The sequence below is a fragment of the Mytilus galloprovincialis genome, chromosome 9 (genome assembly GCF_965363235.1).
Source record: "Mytilus galloprovincialis chromosome 9, xbMytGall1.hap1.1, whole genome shotgun sequence".
In the NCBI taxonomy this organism is placed as follows: domain Eukaryota; kingdom Metazoa; phylum Mollusca; class Bivalvia; order Mytilida; family Mytilidae; genus Mytilus; species Mytilus galloprovincialis.
Window position 1 is genome coordinate 38161882 of NC_134846.1, and position 18234 is coordinate 38180115.

Here is an 18234-nt window from a genome sequence, read left to right on the forward strand (position 1 = left end):
ATATTATTACATTCAATTAATGTAGGCAGATCAAATTGTACGTCACTATGTACAGATTTTATGACGAAATCTTTTCCTCTTTTCCCGGAAGTAGCTACTCTGCCGGAGCATGTCGTAAGAGAGTAGTTTTCAGGTTTCTCCCGAACGTTGAACAGACTGAAGAATTCAGGCGAGGCAAGGGACCGGCTGCTTTGGTCGTCAATAATGGCGTACATCCTGATAATTTTGTCTGTCTTGTCCTTATGGTACACGTCCACAGGTAATATCTTGGCATAAGATTTCTCGCTCTTATGATCTTTGTAGATCTCTGTGCAGATCGAACTTACAGAGGTTAACTTTGTTTCAGCTGACTCTGTCTGCTCCCCGCCGTAGGCTTGTCTGGGTGAGCTAAACTGGGAACTTTCAGATTGTTGTGGTCTAGTGATGTGAAGTGCTGTGGTATGTCGTTCACTTCCACACTCGTTACAACTGATACTTGCGTTGCAGTCCCGACTTCTGTGTGTGGTTGACTCACAACACTTGTAGCACACATTGTTTTGTCTTAACAGTTCCTTGCGTTCCTCGATTGGTTTGGCTCGGAATGCTCGGCATTCATTCAAGGTATGCTTTGTCTTGTGTAGGATACACAGATTTTGTTGTTGACTGCTGTCTTCAGTTTGCTGTTCAACAGCCGTCTTATGGACGTTGACTTTAGAGTACGTCTGAGGTGTGAACCTTGGCGTAGAGTCTTTTGTATTTGGTGTTACCTTTGAACCAAAGATGAACCCAGGATCGTTCTTAATTTTGCTCATTTCCCTGATGAAGGCAGAGAATTCTGTAAAAGGTGGAAAGGCAACTTCATATTTAGACTTGTATCTTGAAGCCCTTGTTATCCACTTTTCTTGGAGTCCGTATGGTAGTTTTTCCACAATAGGATTTACCCCCTTTGACGAGTCGAAGTAAGCTAGCAAACATCCCAGCTTGGGATTTTCTTTGTGATACTCTATTTCTGAGATAATGTCTGACAAATCGTAAAGGAGTGAGTTGTCTTTATTTGTCAGTGTTGGAAAGTTGTCAAGTTTACTCCTGAGAGAGGCTTCCAACATTTCTGGAGCACCATACCGCTCGTCAAGCCTTTTCCATAATCTTTGTATACCTATTGTAGGATTATTGGCGTTCGACGCTCTTATGCTTATGGCATGTTTAGCAGACTCTGGACCGAGCCACTTGATCAATAAATCAATCTGTTCCGAGTCAGATACTTGTAACTCGTCTGTCACGTTTTTAAAGCTTGCTTTCCATGTATGGAAGGATTCTGCCCGATCGTTAAAGCTTGTTAATCGGGAGAAAAGCAGGTCCTTGCGCAAGAGAAATCTAGTAATCTCCGATGTTGAGTTGATTTGTTGCTGGTGTGCAACAGGGATCTCTTCTATTACGCCTTGTTTTTGGTGTGAAACAGGGATCTGTTCTATAACGTCTTGTTTTGTGCGTAAGACAGGGATCGCTTCTTTAACACCCTGTTTTTGGTATTCAGCAGGGATCTCATCTGAAAGGCCTAGTTTTTGTATGCCGGTTACTAATCCCAGATCTGGGATAGAGGTAACTTCCGGTGACTTAGTATCGGAAGGCAAGACAGCAGATGTCTGTGACAGTAAGTTCAGTGCCACGGATGGCACGAACGCTGGTGCTTCGTGACTCAGCTCGATCTTAACAGGAATTTGTTTTTTCTTTTGAGGTCCTGTTACTTCCTTTACAACAGTTGATACAGGAAGTTTATTGACGAAATCTTGCACACGCTGGAGCGGGTCTTCCTTTTCATCAGGAAGATCGCTAAATGCTTGGCTGCCGTCGTATTCTAGGACACGAGCCTCGGCTTCTGCGGCTGCAGCTTCTCTTTGTGCTTCTAGAATGTTCATAGCAGCTTTAATTTCGGCTTTTTCCCGTGTCGCTCGTGCAGCCTCCCGTTCCATCAAAGTTTTCCTGCGTATGGCCTCACGTTTCATTTCAGCTCTCTGGTGTGCAGCCTCAGCATTTCTACGTATAGCCTCTTGCTCCGCCTCGGCTTTTCTGCGTGTGGCCTCTTGCTCCGCCTCGGCTTTTCTGCGTGTGGCCTCTTGCTCCGCCTCGGCTTTTCTGCTTGTGGCTTCTTGATCTGCTCTGATGGCTTCTTGTTCTGCTCTGATGGCTTCTTGTTCTGCCTCGGCCTTTATTTCATTTTGCTTGAAAAGAGTCTGTTCTTCTATCATTGCCTCCTGCTTTAGGAGCAAGGCCTGTTTTTCAGCAAAGGCTATCTGAGTTCTGGCAGCCTCTGCTTTAGCACGCTTCTTCCGTGCAAGACTTGAAATGTCAGAGACGTGGGAGCTCCCACTGTGTGAGGATTTCTTGCCTCTAGATGTCTTTGTTTTTGTAGATTTAGCCTTTGTAAGAGCGAGGCGATACTCGTGTAGTTTTTCCATAACTAGCTCCACTTTGGACAGACGTAAATCCAAAGAGAGTTTACATGCATCAATTTCTTTTTGACTCTCCAATGTTCGGGTCCTTTTCAGAAAGTCTAGGTATTCATCTGTGAGCCTACGATAATTATTACAGGCTTTAACAAGTTTGTCCTGGACTGTTAGGAGTTGCTGGAGATCGTTAGGAGGCGTTGTTACTTCCAATAACTGGGATTCAATGTCTGCCCAGAGAGCCTCTAGTTCCTGACAGAACTTGTCACGTTTTTCAGTGAAAGCTCCTCGTCCTTTTTCCGTGAGGTCACGTACTCGCCTAGCCTCGGGAGTTTCATCTGACTGTGATGTATTAGACGGATTTTCTAATAGTTCAAGGACATCTCCTTCTCGGGGCTGAATCTCTTCTTGTTGTTCCACATGACTGGGATCCATATTGACTCAACTTTGTTAGGTTGCTGTCGAGTTTACACAAGAGTTTACACTGTGAGTGTAAAGGTATGTACGTATGTACGTTGCTACGTTGTCGTTCCTTGTCTGGATATGTAAAGACAGGTTGTCGTCAATTTACTGTACGTCAAGGGATGACGCGTACATGAAGGGCTCAACAGGTAGGTAGTTATATAGCTGTATAACTAACGTGGAGTGGCGTTATCTGTGAGACACAACAGGCAAGTTGTAGACTTTTTACTGTAATGGCCTGACCATTAAGTTTAACCGACGATTGGGCTCAAGCAAGAAGACTATCAGGTGCTGATAATTTATTCTTAAACCAATCTAACAAATGGTAAAAAGCTGAAAAACAAATAAAATACAATTTACAATGTGTTCAATTAATGTTATTAAAACGAAATGTCAAAGGTAATAGATAGCACAGTCCGTTGAATCCGAGGAAATGTTGTACTTTCAAGAGCAGTTAAATTTCCAGTGTTTCACGGAGAGAATGTTCAAATATGTATAGAGTAATTTGAAGGCTTCAAAAACAATGTTGTAAAGTTAACTCACTCTGTGGTTAGCCACGAATTGTGTCCTAGATGACGTTTGTCCTTTGAAAAGTTCTCCAGAACTGGAATGACCTTGCAATGTTCAGTTTGAGATCCGTGTGAGCAGGGGAAAGGTAGCGATGATACGATGTTTTAATGTTCTTATAAGGTTAAAGATGAATAATCCTCCTAGACTGGAACACATAAATAGATTAAGAATATAATCAAACGAACTATATAAATTACGGAATGGTGTAACAGAATATATATATATATATACAACTCGTCTAAACATCAACCCAACAATGTTAGATCTGTAAATTTGCTTTCGCAAATTTTTGGTTCTTCCCTCGCCGGGATTCGAACCCATGCTACTGATATACACAGTTGATATCACAGTAGCATGGGTTCGAATCCCGGCGAGGGAAGAACCAAAAATTTGCGAAAGCAAATTTACAGATCTAACATTGTTGGGTTGATGTTTAGACGAGTTGTATATACATTATGTACACAGCCATGTATCACCATCATTGATGGCGATCCGATGGATACATCTGTTGTAGAGTTGTTACTGACTCAGACGTACTTATATATATATATATACCAGTAGTGGTTAATATTTACTCGTTTGAGATTATTTAGATAAAGTATTTTCAGAAAAGCATTTCCTCATAGATTCACACACCAATTTGTTTTAATTCCTTGATGTTTCTTCTTTTTATATCAAAGAGACAACAACCCGACCAAAGAGCAGATAAACATGTTAAATCCCGCAGCATTTTTGCGCCTGTTCCAAGTCAGTAGCCGCTGGCCTTTGTTAGTCTTGCCCGTTTGTTTTTAATTTTAGTTCATTTATATGTTTTGGTGTTTGAACTAGTACACATTTGGTTTAGGGGTCAGCTGAAGCCCGCTGTGTTGTAGACTGGTGGCCTTGGGCTGTTTTCTACTCTTTTGTATATATCTTTATGTTCAATTAACCATATACATACATGTAGGTAAAGAAAAGACAATTATGTACAATATTTACAATAAGACAGAACAAACAAAACAGTTGCTATGACAATATATAAAGTACTTTTTAGCCAGACGCACATATACCTGTGTGAATAATCTTTATAAATTTACACAGTTCTGATTTGTTTTTTGAAGACATAATTTGCTTGTCCAATGCATTTGATAATATTTGCATTTTTTAAATAATAATGTGACACACAATGTTTCCTGTTTTCTTCAAAGTATTTCATTCTAACATGTAATGCATTTCATGACCAATATCATTTTTATTACACAGAATACAAAGTCTATTATTTCCAAATATATTATTCCATCTACCCTGTTCAATAGGAAGCTTGTGATGTGTGGTCCTAAATCTACCTAAATCAATAGACAGTTTGTTCCCAAGAATTTCAAAATGACCCTCTTTTCTAAAAGAATCTTTAAAAAGTTTGTAATTAAGTGCTTATGGTGAGTTTTCAAGTAAAGAATGTCAGACTTGTACAAACCGATCCTTAAGTCTGAGTTTGATGAATGAATGTAACCACTTGCAATCCAAAAAAGATTGCGTTTCCAACACATTTAGGATAACAGATTCATTCAGAATGCGGTTATTGTATCTTTGACACATTCCTCATTTCCATTCTCAATTTTTAAGAATGTTGGGTTCAAAAGAAAACTAAATCCTTTAATTTCCGAGAACAATTAATGTAAATCCTTCATTGCTTCAGGAATACAATGTGCTGACAGTTGCGATATGGAAACTGTTGCTGATTCAAGTCTTCTACCTTACAGTTCCTTTCATGTACATGTATACATGGATGGTCTTTTTTTTAAATCTAAAAAGCCCATACAGAAGGTTTCCGCATAACAATAAACTGAACTCAATGCAGAGAACCTTAAAACGTATACTAAGACAAAGAGCTCAATCCAGTAATATATTTTGTTTTACTGGTCTAAAATAACTTAAATTGTCACAGTCTGTTTCCAAACTGCATCGAGAACCTGAAAAAAAGATATGCAAATTACAGTAAAGGAGATGTTTGAATTAAATGTAGAAAGTGTTTATAATTGACCACAGGTGCCACCGCCTGTAAATATGCATATGTCAACTTCCATATACAGATGCAGTATCACGTAGTTAAGACCGTTGTGTGATTATTAGCATTCCAGGGGCTGATGATCCAGTCATTATAAAAGGGGCAGGGTCCCAACCCAGGACAAAAAGGGGGTCCAACTATATGTCCCCATTCAAATGCATTGATCGATCAAAAAAAGGGGGTGGTTCCAACCCCCGGACCCCCCCTTGGATCCGCCACTGCATTCCGTATTAGTTTCATAAATTTTACAAAATGTTACTTAGATGGAGAGTTGTATCATTGACATCTTCTTATATCTAATAACTCATGAACAGTAAAAGTGACGCCATCAAATATCGAACTTGAGCTGTCACAGTGTTTTATGGTAATAAGCATTGCGTATTAAGTTAGAGAACGGAAACGAAAAATTCAGCATTTTTTATGTTTTAAAAGGGGCATAATTCATGAACGGCAAAAGTGACAAAACCCTTTTTCAGATTTGATATTGGCAATGTGGTTGTGATAATAAGCATTTTGTATAGTTACGTTTTATAACAGTTGGTTGAGTCAAATCATTTTTTGACTTACGGGACGTAGGACAAGATAACACTTTATGCCCCCTCCTCTGCGGCGCCAACGAAGAAGTTCTGACTACTGCTGTTGATACCCAAGGTTTACCCGCCACCAGCACTGGCATTAACCGATACACAATTTTACAATAAAATATTCAATCTTAATTTTGATTTCTTTATTCTGGGCAAATATAGCCATAATTATAATTCTGCATCTCCTTCACAAGGAGTGTCAAATTTTACAAATTTATACATATATATACATTTTTGTACCTTTTAATAATTGAGAATGGAAATGGGGAATATATCAAAGAGACAACAATCCGATCAAAGAGTAGACAACAGCCGAAAGCCACAAATGGGTCTTCAACGAAGCGAGAAAATCCCGATGTGGTCCTCTGCTTATTATATGTCAAATGATTAAAGCTAACAAACTGAAATTGTTCTGACATGACTTTCTCTTCTTTATTTCTTTCAACATTCTGTATTGAACAAAACGATTTAACTCATACACTACTGTACACATGTATTTCTAGCAAATCTGACATTGTTTCCTCTTATAAAGCCAATCAAATAAAATTTTGAAAATGAATGTTCAATCAAATATACATGCAAGTCGTCAAGTAGCTATATGCACATACCATTTGCCAATTGAACGACTTCGCCTAATTATTAAAGTGTTTTTAAAACTTCTAGAAAAATAGTGACGGAAACAATGGTGATAAGTAGTGAAAAAAATTGAAAACGGAACGACTGATTAAACTGAAAAATAGGATGTTCGAAATACTGTTTATTTAGGTTTATATAAATATACTAGAACACACCCGTGATATCGCGGGTCCGTGACTGAATTAAAGTATATAACTATGCGCAAGCCTTATCTTAGTATTAGTACTGTCATCTGATAAAGTCATGCCGATTATAAGATACACAATTTTCTCTGCTTTCAAATCTTTCTGTTTGAACCCGTCGAACTGGAACTTATCAATTATTTGTAATATTAAATATTTGGAAAACAAAAGGTCCTGGAATGGAGTATTTTTTAATCAACAGCATTGTCCTATATTAGTTATAAATAAAGTTGAATTCTTTGATTCGCTGTTTTACGTCATGCCCGCTAACAAATTGAAACTTATTTTTAGTCCAGATTTTTAGTATTCGTATTGTTATCTTAGAAAGTCTTACGGATTAAAATACTACAATAGGTAACAATTTGACAATTTAGTAGTGTCAACCCTGTGATTATGACCCGTTTATATAGCATATTAATCCTGAATACACCGTTTGGTGGTGCGCCTGTCAGATGCGGAACGTACAGATAAGGTAATAGGTAACAGGTGATTATACTATTGGTATCGGTATCGGACTCGACCCGGAACTTCCTAATTATTGGCGATATTAATTATGTGGAAAACAAAAGGGCCTGGAGTGGTGTAATTTTTAATTTACACCTTTGTACTATATTAGTTGTATATAAAGTTGAATTCTTTGATTCGTCGTTTTTACGTGATGACGGCTGACAAATTGGACCTCGTAATTTTAGTATTATAGATGTAACATGCTCTTTTTTGGTCTAGTCCTAATCAAAATAATTAAAGTGAGAAGGGAATATAATTATTTACATTACAGCTTCATTATCCATCGATGCAGAAATGAATAATGAAATAAAACAAGATACTAGTAAGCGTTTTTGTCCCACTTTATCTTCTTATTCGGATACTTGCCGATAATTATCTTCTCAAAATTCAACGATAACATTAGAAACTTGAGATCCTAGATAGAACCAATAAGTTGGGTTGCTGTAACAAAACTAAAAGCCACCAATAGGTCTTCAATGCAGAGAGGAACTCTCGCACCCGGACGCGTCCTTCAGCTGGCCCCTGAACAAATATTTATACTAGTTCAGTTGTAATGGACGTCATATTAAACTCCGAATTATACACAAGAAACTAAAATTAAAAATCATACAAGTGACAAATATATATTTGAGACAAAACTCGATAAAGAAATGGATAAAAATGATAAATCACTCTGCGATGGGGATATTACAGTAGAAGAATGCTCAGGTGCTATTTATAAAATGAAACTTAATAAATCCCCTGGATTAGACGGTTTAACCGTTGAATTTTATAGAAAATTTTGGGATAACTTAAAGTTCATAGTAATAAACATTCTTAACATTGGATATGAAGATCAAACCCTTACATATTCACAGCGTACAAGTGTATTAACGCTTTTATTCAAAAAAGGTGATCCATTGCCACTAGATAATTACCGTCCTATTTCTCTTTTAAATATTGACATGAAATTTCTATCGTACGCTCTAGCACAACGATTAAAAAAAAATCTTACCAAAACTTATTAAAGAAGATCAGACTGGATATGTTAAAAATAGATTTATTGGTTTTAATCTTAGACAGATACAAGATATTATAGATTTTACTGATTTATACAAAATTGAGGGGGCTATAGTCTTTGTTGATTTTTCTAAAGCGTTTGACTCTTTAGAATGGAATTTTATGTTTTCAGTTTTAAAACATTTTGGATTTAATGAATCTTTTATAAGATGGGTTAAGACTTTAAATAGCGATATTCAAACATGTGTAATGAATAATGGTTGGATACCTGAGGTCTTTAAAAACACAAGGGGTATACGTCAAGGATGTCCTTTATCTGCGTTATTATTTGTTTTATCTGTGGAAATTATGGCTTCAAGATTAAGAAGCAATACTGATTTTAAAGGTATCAGAGTAAAATTAGACTGCAAAAAAATACTATAACAATTTCGCAACTGGCAGATGATACTACTTTATTTTGTTTGTTCTAAATATGATGTTCAAGTAGCTTTGAATGAAATTGAAATTTTCGGTTCTTATTCAGGACTGAAATTAAACAGAAACAAAACAGAGGGGTTATGGGTAGAAGGCTTAAATCTTGTAAAGACAAAATTGAGGGAATCAACTGGAGCAAAGGACCAGTTAAAACTCTTGGTATTTACTTTGGGCATTGTAGAGAGGAATGTGAAAAAACTAAATTGGGAAAATAAAATTGAAAAGATGAATAAATTATTTTGTTCTTGGCAAAAAAGAAATCTTACTATTTTTGGAAAAAATTTTGATAATTAAAACATTAATTGTGCCCATTTTTACTTTTGTGGGATCTGCTTGCAGAGTTCCAGAGAAATTTTTAAAAGAAATAAAAAAAAGTTGTTTTAAATTTGTTTGGGATAATAAACCAGATAAAGTAAAACGAAATTCAATTATTGGTCCATATGAAAAGGGGGGATTGAATATGATAGATATCAGAAGTTATTTCACTGCTTTAAAAGCTATGTGGGTAAAAAGACTAGTAAATGATTGTGAGGGCGGGTGGACAATTATACCTCAATACTATTTTAATAATTTTGGGTCAAACTGGTTAGTGTTTCAAACAAACAGTGGGGATAAGACAGATGAAAGCATTGAAAATATCCCAGATTTTTATAAAGATATTATTAAATGTTGGAAATTAACTGGTGGAGGTCTAACAAAAAACCCAGAAACATTTACAGATATAAGAAAACAAATAATTATGGAACAATAAATAATTATTTATTAAATTTGAAAATAAAGCTATATTTCAAAAAAAAATTGGATTAAAAGCGATCTTATATACGTAAATGATATCATAGATGAAAAAGGCTGTATTTCTCAAGACATCGTTTTAAATAAACTAAAAAATAAATCAAACTGGATAGCTGAAATTAATTTAGTAAAGAAATCTTTACCAAAAGACTGGGCAGCAATTTTAAAATTGGAAAATTCTATAAAAAGTATTGTTAATATAAAAAGAAACCAATTTATATTGGATAGTTTACCTATAAAATTAGAAGCACTAACAAATAAACTTTTATATAAGTCTCTGATAAATAAAAAATTTGAACCAGCTATTGGACCCAAAAAATGGCTGCGTATATTTGATATAGATGATGTGTTATATCAAAACTATCTATATAATTTTTTATTCAGATATTTAAAAGAAAATAAACTTAGAAGTTTTCGATGGAAATAACTACAACATATTCTACCTACAAAGAAACTTTTATGCAGGTGGAAAATTGTAAACAATAGTTCTTGTAATTTTTGTACACAAGAAGAAGAGTATGATCACTTTTTTGTACTGTGTCCGTATTTAAAACTTTTTTGAAATAAAATAAATGAAGTTTTAAAGAACAGTAAAATAACTTTTAAGATAAAACTATTTGGATATAAAATTTCTCAGGAAGAATATTTTGACTTGAACTATTTTTTAACAATTGTGGGTTTTTCAATTTACAAAGCCTACTACATATCTGATCAAAAGACAAAAAATGTCAACGTTTTCTCAATTTTTCTCAATAGAAGAGTATGTTTGAAAATTAAAAGTAATGTTTTAGCAACTATTAGAAAACATATGAATAGTCACATTAAGTGATATTATTTAATATATATATGATGTAAAAAATGTAATATGTATTTTACAACTAATCACTACCCTGAGTGATTAGTGGATTGTAACAGGGAACATCAGGAGGAGCTTGGACTCCTGAATGATATTGTAACAAGCCAATATTTGAAATAAATATTTATTTATGCTGTTTAAAAAAAAAATCATACAAGACTAACAAAGGCCAGAGGATCCTGACTTGGGACAGGCGCAAACATGCGGGGGGTTAAACATGTTTTTTTGAGATCTCAACCACCAATGAAGAAAAAACGCACAACAATACGTACAGTACGTAAATCTTAGTTTAAGAGAAGTCCGAGTCCGAAACTTAACAAAATGACAATAATACATAAAAACAAAATACTACTAGCAGTTACTGAAATGCTAGCTATAGACCTCAATTAAACTGATTGAAAAAATATGTCTTCATCATATGAATATCAAGCACAATCCCTCCCTTTAGGGGTTTAGTAGTATACCATCATAAACTATATGAGAAGGACATAACCCGAGTCATGCCAATAACGTGTTTTATAATAAATGTGTTTAATTCCGATGTAAAAGTTTGGTCTAGTCTGGAATTTATGACCTAGAGAACGTACGGCTCTAGATATACCCCTTGTACAATACTGTTCATAGGATTGCATTAAGAACTGCTCTTTCTCTTTCTCTTTTCTCGATAGTGGTGCACATTCCACTATACTTTGTATCTTTATATATGTTGTTGTTTGTAATTTTATAATAGTATCGAGGAAAACATAAATTGCTGGGTGACAACTATTAAATATAAACAACTTAAACATTAAACCAATATAAATAACTGTTCATGGTATATATAGTAAGGTGAGCATTATTCAACCAGGTTAATTTTCGCTAAAATGGGCTATCGAAAATACAGGTGAGGGGATTAAACCGGTGCTTAAATGGGCTCTAATGTTGGCGATCAAATGTCCCCTAGAAGTTTTAATTTTTTCGCTCAAATTTCCTGCGCCCATCCAGTCAAAAACTGACTTACGAGACACTACGTTATACCAATACATATTTACAAATTAAAATAGCGTAAAAATAAAATATTAAAATTAATATACGTCTTTCCACAAATAAATAATCCTGAGCTTGAATCTCTAATAATTAGCTATATAAATCATATACTCATTTAAAAAAAAAATGATAAAAATTCTCAAATATTTCCATCTATAATTGAATATCAGTTTATAAATCACATTGTCTAATAAATAAAATAAAAATTTAACTATTTATAGAATGGAAACTTCAGAAAAAATGTAATACCCCTTTATTTGTCTGAATTAGGCATAAAAAAAGGAAGTTGAATCATTATAAAAATAATTTTCTATGGATAAAAAATTTGTGCAGACTTTTACAAAAATAAATAAACGCTTAATCAAAAGCTGAAGCTTTGAGACAACTTGCACTAGTGTAGTAAAAAATGACAAGATAAAACTAAATGTATAATTAATGTTGCAGGATTTCAGCTTTATTTTTATAAAAGCATAATTGCACACACAGATCTGCGTTATATACATATATTATGTTCCAGCAAATATGAATAGAACATAAAAATATTTTTATATATTATGGAAAATACATTCGAAAAATACACTTAAAGTTGAAACATTTGTAGTAAAACGAAGCTTTTGTTTTTTTTTTGTTATTCAAACACAGTCACCTTCTCAGTTGGTATGACTCGTTACAAAGGTATTTCACTATTTCAATTATTAATAAAAATCATTATAAAGTAATCATTATGATTTTAATTAATGATTGAAATATTTTGTTGAAAATAACCAATGCGCGAAATACATTAAGCAGAAATCAAAGACCTACCAGGTGAAATCGCAAACCTGACAACTGTGAATTCATTTGTTTTTGTGAATATTTAATTATAGATCATGTGTTCAACATCAAATTTGTGGTTCACATGAAACCGCAAAATTAACGAAAGTTGGTATCCCATGAATAATACTAAATTAAAAGGCTATCAAAAAGACATTACAAGAAGAAAGAATACAACCAAGTGCAATTGAGTTCAACAATAAAAAAATGAAAATCAAGAGATGACTAAAGGATCACTAATATGATGAACAAATGGACCAACCAAAGATAATAGAAACAACAGGGACTACTGATATTATTCAACAGAGTTTTTGAGAGTCAGATAAAAAAATGTTATATAACCACTTTTAATTCATTAGAAAAATCCTTATAATATAAATTAAAATTTAAGATATTAATGTTCAGTTGATATTTCTACAGTTCAGTGATTACTATGATTACGAGTGAACTGATTTTGACCTGTTAATTAGCGTATATCTGTAACGTTATACATGTATACTAACAATAACTTAAGGATTGTCACAGTAAGCACCCTTTATTTCATCTCATTTAAGTATTTTTGTGCATACAAAATATTAGAAGTTTTATAGCTAACTGGACATAAAAAAGGTCAAGAATATTAAAAAAAGTGATATGCAAATGAAAACAAAAAAAGTTGGTTCTTCATATAGGTATATATTGCAAATTGTAAAATGTCAAAAGAGCAGTGAATTGTGATATTTTCATTGCAATAAAAACCATAGATTTTCTAACATAGTGTTATACTCATACCTAATGAAGGATTACTGAAGTAACGAGTACCATCCTTTCCCAGACAATAATCGACAGTGGCGTTCTCCCCAATGGACTGTGGTGTCCACAACCCTGAAGGAGTAGAACACCTGTGCTGTCATGGCCATTTTGAATGTCTGTCAGATTGATTTTTCTCATGCAAATATGGGAACGGTCGTATACAGAGCATTCAATGGAAGAGAAGTTGGGGTCACATGTAGGAATACGGGTTAAATGTTGGGTTTGGGAAATGATGTTTTTTTTGGGTTATGGTGGTAGTTAGGCTTTGGGTTATGGGTTAGGAGTTTGTTGCTAGGTAAAATTAGGTGTAGATAGATATAGGAAGATGTGGTGTGAGTGCCAATGAGACAACTCTCCATACAAATAACAATTTAAAAAGTAAACCATTATATACACATGGAAAAAAGTATTGCAACACCAAATTGAAATTGAAATTAAAAAAACACTTTTTATTTTTTTGTGATATAATTTGATAAAATAGAACTACTTAAACATTATTTAAGTATCACCTGAGTTTAATCAATACATATCGACTCGGTAAGTTTTTATCTGCACATGCAGCTACTGTACCCGTAAACAGCAAAACAGGTGTTTTCATCCTCATTGTTTTCAACACTTTAAATAACCAAAATTTTAAAGTTATGTGATTGACACCTTGTAATGGGTCATCGACAACTCTTAACTGCAGCAAGATGACAGATTATCAGCATGAGTGAAGCAGGAGGTCGCTGTAATAACTGCACGTATTGTTGGTCATCACCATTCCACTAGAAGTCGTTTTGAGAATTAAAAATGGCACTAAACGATGTTAAAGACCTTCCGAAATAAAGAAGACCCTCTATACCATTTGCTAGGGAAAATCAAGCATAAAAAAGGTTGGTCAGAAGGAAACCCCTTGCATACAATACAATCCAAAAAAGAGAGTGTTTGGCATACAGGGACCTTTTAACAAGAACTGTTCGAGATTGACTCATCGCTACTGGTTATCGTGCGATAAGACCATTTCGGAGACCTTTGTTCACGAACAGACACACAGTTTTCCGTATCCAATGTAGTGCAGAGCTCGCTAAAATTGAAAATTAGCATCATGGAGGAAGATTCATTGTTCCAATGGAATTCGGGTCATCTTCCGTGGACGGATCGTAGCCCAGATTTGAACCATATCGAGCACATATGGGACACTATTGGGCGGGAAGTGCGCGAAAGGACACCCCAGTTCAAACACATCATGAAATAAACAATGCCCTTCATCAGAAATGGTTGCTGCTACCTTAGCAACAAATTAGTCGATTTTTGGCAGGAATCAGAAGACGTTAAGATGCGGTTATCCGTTTGAATGGAGGCTGCGCACAAAGTACTAATTCTTTGGCGTGTAACGATCAACCATGATGTGAACAGTCATCTGAAGATTAATTTTGAAATGTCTGACATTGTAAAGTTCGACTACAGTCAAAGTTGTAAAATGCATTTTTTTGTACAAAAAAACGCTTCATTTTGTTATTAAAATTGTGGCTATATAAATCATTTTTTTTTAAACATTTTTTGTTCGTTTCAATGCCAATGTTATCATAAACTATGTTTCAATAATATTATACAAATATCTTATTATATATCATCCAAAAAAAAAGAGGCTGATTTTTCAATTTTTGAAAAATCAAGGTGTTGCAATACTTTTTTCCATGTGTATAGGTTAAAGTACGGCCTTCAACACGGAGCCTTGGCTCACACCGAACAACAAGCTATAAAGGGCCCCAAAATTACTAGTGTAAAACCATTCAAATGTAGGTATAGTTAAGGGTATGTATTATTAGGGGTATTTAAGGGAAGGTGTATGACGGGTTGAGAGGGTTAAGGGTCAAGGGTTGGGATAAAGTTAAAACGTTCGGTTAAAGTTGAGTATTGGGGTAAAGGTCATGACTGTGAAGTAGGAGAGAGTGAGAGTGTGTGATAGGAGAGAGTGAGAGTGATAGTGAGAGTATGAGAGTGATAGTGAGAGTGTGAGAGAGAGTGTGTGAAAAGAGTGTGACATAGAAGAGAGTGACTAATAGGTGAAAGTGAGAAATAGGAGAAAGAGTGAGAGATAGGAGACAGTGAAAGTGTGTGATAGGAGAGAGTGAGTGTGTGATAAGAGAGAGACTGTGTGATAAGAGAGAGTGAGTGATAGGAGAGAGTAAAAGTGTGTGATAGGAGAGAGGGAGGGTGTGATAGGAGAGAGGGAGTGAAAGTGTGTGATAGGAGAGAGGGAAATTGTGTGATAGAAGAGTGAAAGTGTGTGACAGTAGAGAGGGAGATTGTGTGATAGGAGAGAGGGAGTGTGTGATAGGAGAGATTGAGACTGTGTGTGAGAGGAGACAGTGTGTATGAAAGGAGACAGTGTGTATGAAAGATAGAGAGTCTATTAATGAGATAGTAGGTGAGAGGAATGAGTAAATGGGAGCGACAGGATGAGAGTGTATGTGAGAGGAGCAGAGTGCATGAGTGAGCGGACTGATTAAGTGTGTGGGTATATTTCGGAGAGATAGAGTTTCTGTATGTCAGTGTGTTTGTCTGGGTGGGTGCATAAGAGAGGGAGAGAGTAAAGCGAGAGCATGGAGGCGTTTGAGTGGAGACACAGTGTGTGAGAGGAATAAGTGAAAGAGAAAATGTGCGTGTAAGTGAGAGAGTGATAAGATGTGATAGGAAGGGAAAGACAAAGGATAAGAAAGAGGGGGGATGAGAATTTTATAAAAAAAAATTATGCAATAATTGGTTCAATATATATATATATATATATAAAATATAAGTCAAAAACAAAAACAATCTCGATTAAAACAGGTAGAAGGAAGTTGAGAAAGATGGATGTTTAAAGATGTTATCATTTTCTATGTAATATGATTTAAGTAGATAGTGTAAACGATGCTTACATATAATATTTTTTTCCTGTTATGCACAAATATATATATTTTCTCTGAGACAAGTTCGTGCGGGGCTGATAAATAAATGACAGGGAATTCAACATTAGCTTAATAACTATTATATTGCAGTGATACAAATAAGTATACTTAAAATCTTCATCAATGCCTTGTAGAATAGATCGATTTATTGAGAAATATATAAAAAAAATGGTAGTTATTCTTGTTTAAAAACAGGAACATGAGAGAAGTATAACGATACTTAAATGAAGGATTGAAAGGATATAACATTATAGGTAGGGCCTGCATTTAAAGGTTAAAGGATTGTACGGATATAGCATTATAGGTAGGGCCTGCGTTTTAAGGATTGTCAGGATATAGCATTATAATTAGGGCCTGCGTTTAAAGGTTAAAGGATTGTAAGGAAATAGCATTATAGGTAGGGCCTGCATTTAAAGGTTAAAGGATTGGAAGGATATAGCATTATAGGTAGGGCCTGCATTTTAAGGTTAAATGATTGAAAGGAAATAGCATTATAGGTAGGGCCTGCATTTAAAGGTTAAAGGATTGGAAGGATATAGCATTATAGGTAGAGCCTGCGTTTTAAGGATTGTCAGGATATAGCATTATAATTAGGGCCTGCGTTTAAAGGTTAAAGGATTGGAAGGATATAGCATTATAGGTAGGGCCTGCGTTTTAAGGATTGTCAGGATATAGCATTATAATTAGGGCCTGCGTTTAAAGGTTAAAGGATTGTAAGGATATAGCATTATAGGTAGGACCTGCGTTTAAAGATTAAATGTTGTAAGGAAATATCAGGATATGTAAGGCCTGCGTTTAAAGGTCTTTCTGTCCATCACAATTTCAGTGTGGCGACCTTTTAGTTTTAATTTATTATTCAGTTAATCTTTTTAATTACAAAGTAAGTTGGTTATTTTACTTGAGGTCGACACCTTTATATATATATATATATATATATATATATATATTTATTAATATCCAATCACAATTAAAAAAAACACAGATAATTTCCAAACAATCTAAAACTGCTTTGAAAAAAAAAATCCCACTTTATTCTAAAAAAAACATGATTGATAAAAAAAAGACAATTATGAAATTTATAAACTAATTCATTTTTTAAATTCATAAATATTGATTATGTATAGTTGAAAGAAATCAATGAGAAAATAATAGGCCTGTTAATAAATAATGAAAATATATACTAACTTCTTCCCACCACTATGAATATACTTATATGCTTTTCATTTTAAGAAGGTAAGGACGAAATTAGTTGTTGTTGGTGGTGATTGGGTTTGGTTGGGGTTGGGGCGGGGGTGGGCTGGGTTGTTTGTTGAAATATCCAATATTTGTTTGTAATTAGTTCTTTTATTTTGTGTAATAATTGTGCATGATCAGAGGAAGGATTTATTAGTTATCAAAGATACCAGGCTTATAATTTGATACGTCAGACGCACGTTTTGTCTGTATAAGACTCATCAGTGACGCTTAAATCAAAATAGTTAAAAAGCCAAAGAAATATAAAGTTGAAGAGCATAGAGGACCCAAAATTCCAAAAAAATAATGTGTAAAATGACCAACATGCATTTTAAATCTTTAAACTTACCCTTCCGGAGCACCTGAGATCACCCGCTAGTTTTTGATTGGGTTCGTGTTGTTTATTCTTTAGTTTTCTATGTTGTGTCGTGTGTACTATTGTTTGTTTGTTTGTCCTTTTCATTTTTAGCCATGGCGTTGTCAGTTTATTTTCGATTTATGAGTTTGACTGTCCCTCTGGTATCTTTCGGCCCTCTTTTAAACAGACATCGTTAATTCTGCGATCTCAAGTAAACTAAAATCAAAATCGCTAACCTTGCATTTTGATACTTGAGACATGTATTCAATTACAATAGTTTTCCCATCAAAGTCATTCAAAATTTATTACTTTTTTGGGATATTTATCTGGATAACGTGGTCAAATTTCAGGGGTAAAAAGTCAAAAATGTCACATTTGTGTTGCTATAGCAAACATCTTATTGATAACCTTTGTTGATTGAACTAAATTATAGTTCAGCAGAAATTTATTAATCTGTTTTCAAATACAGCCTTTTTGAGTATTTAAGTGTAATCAAGGACATTCAATTACTGTAAACCAAATTATTTTTGCGGATCCTTTATTTTGTGTA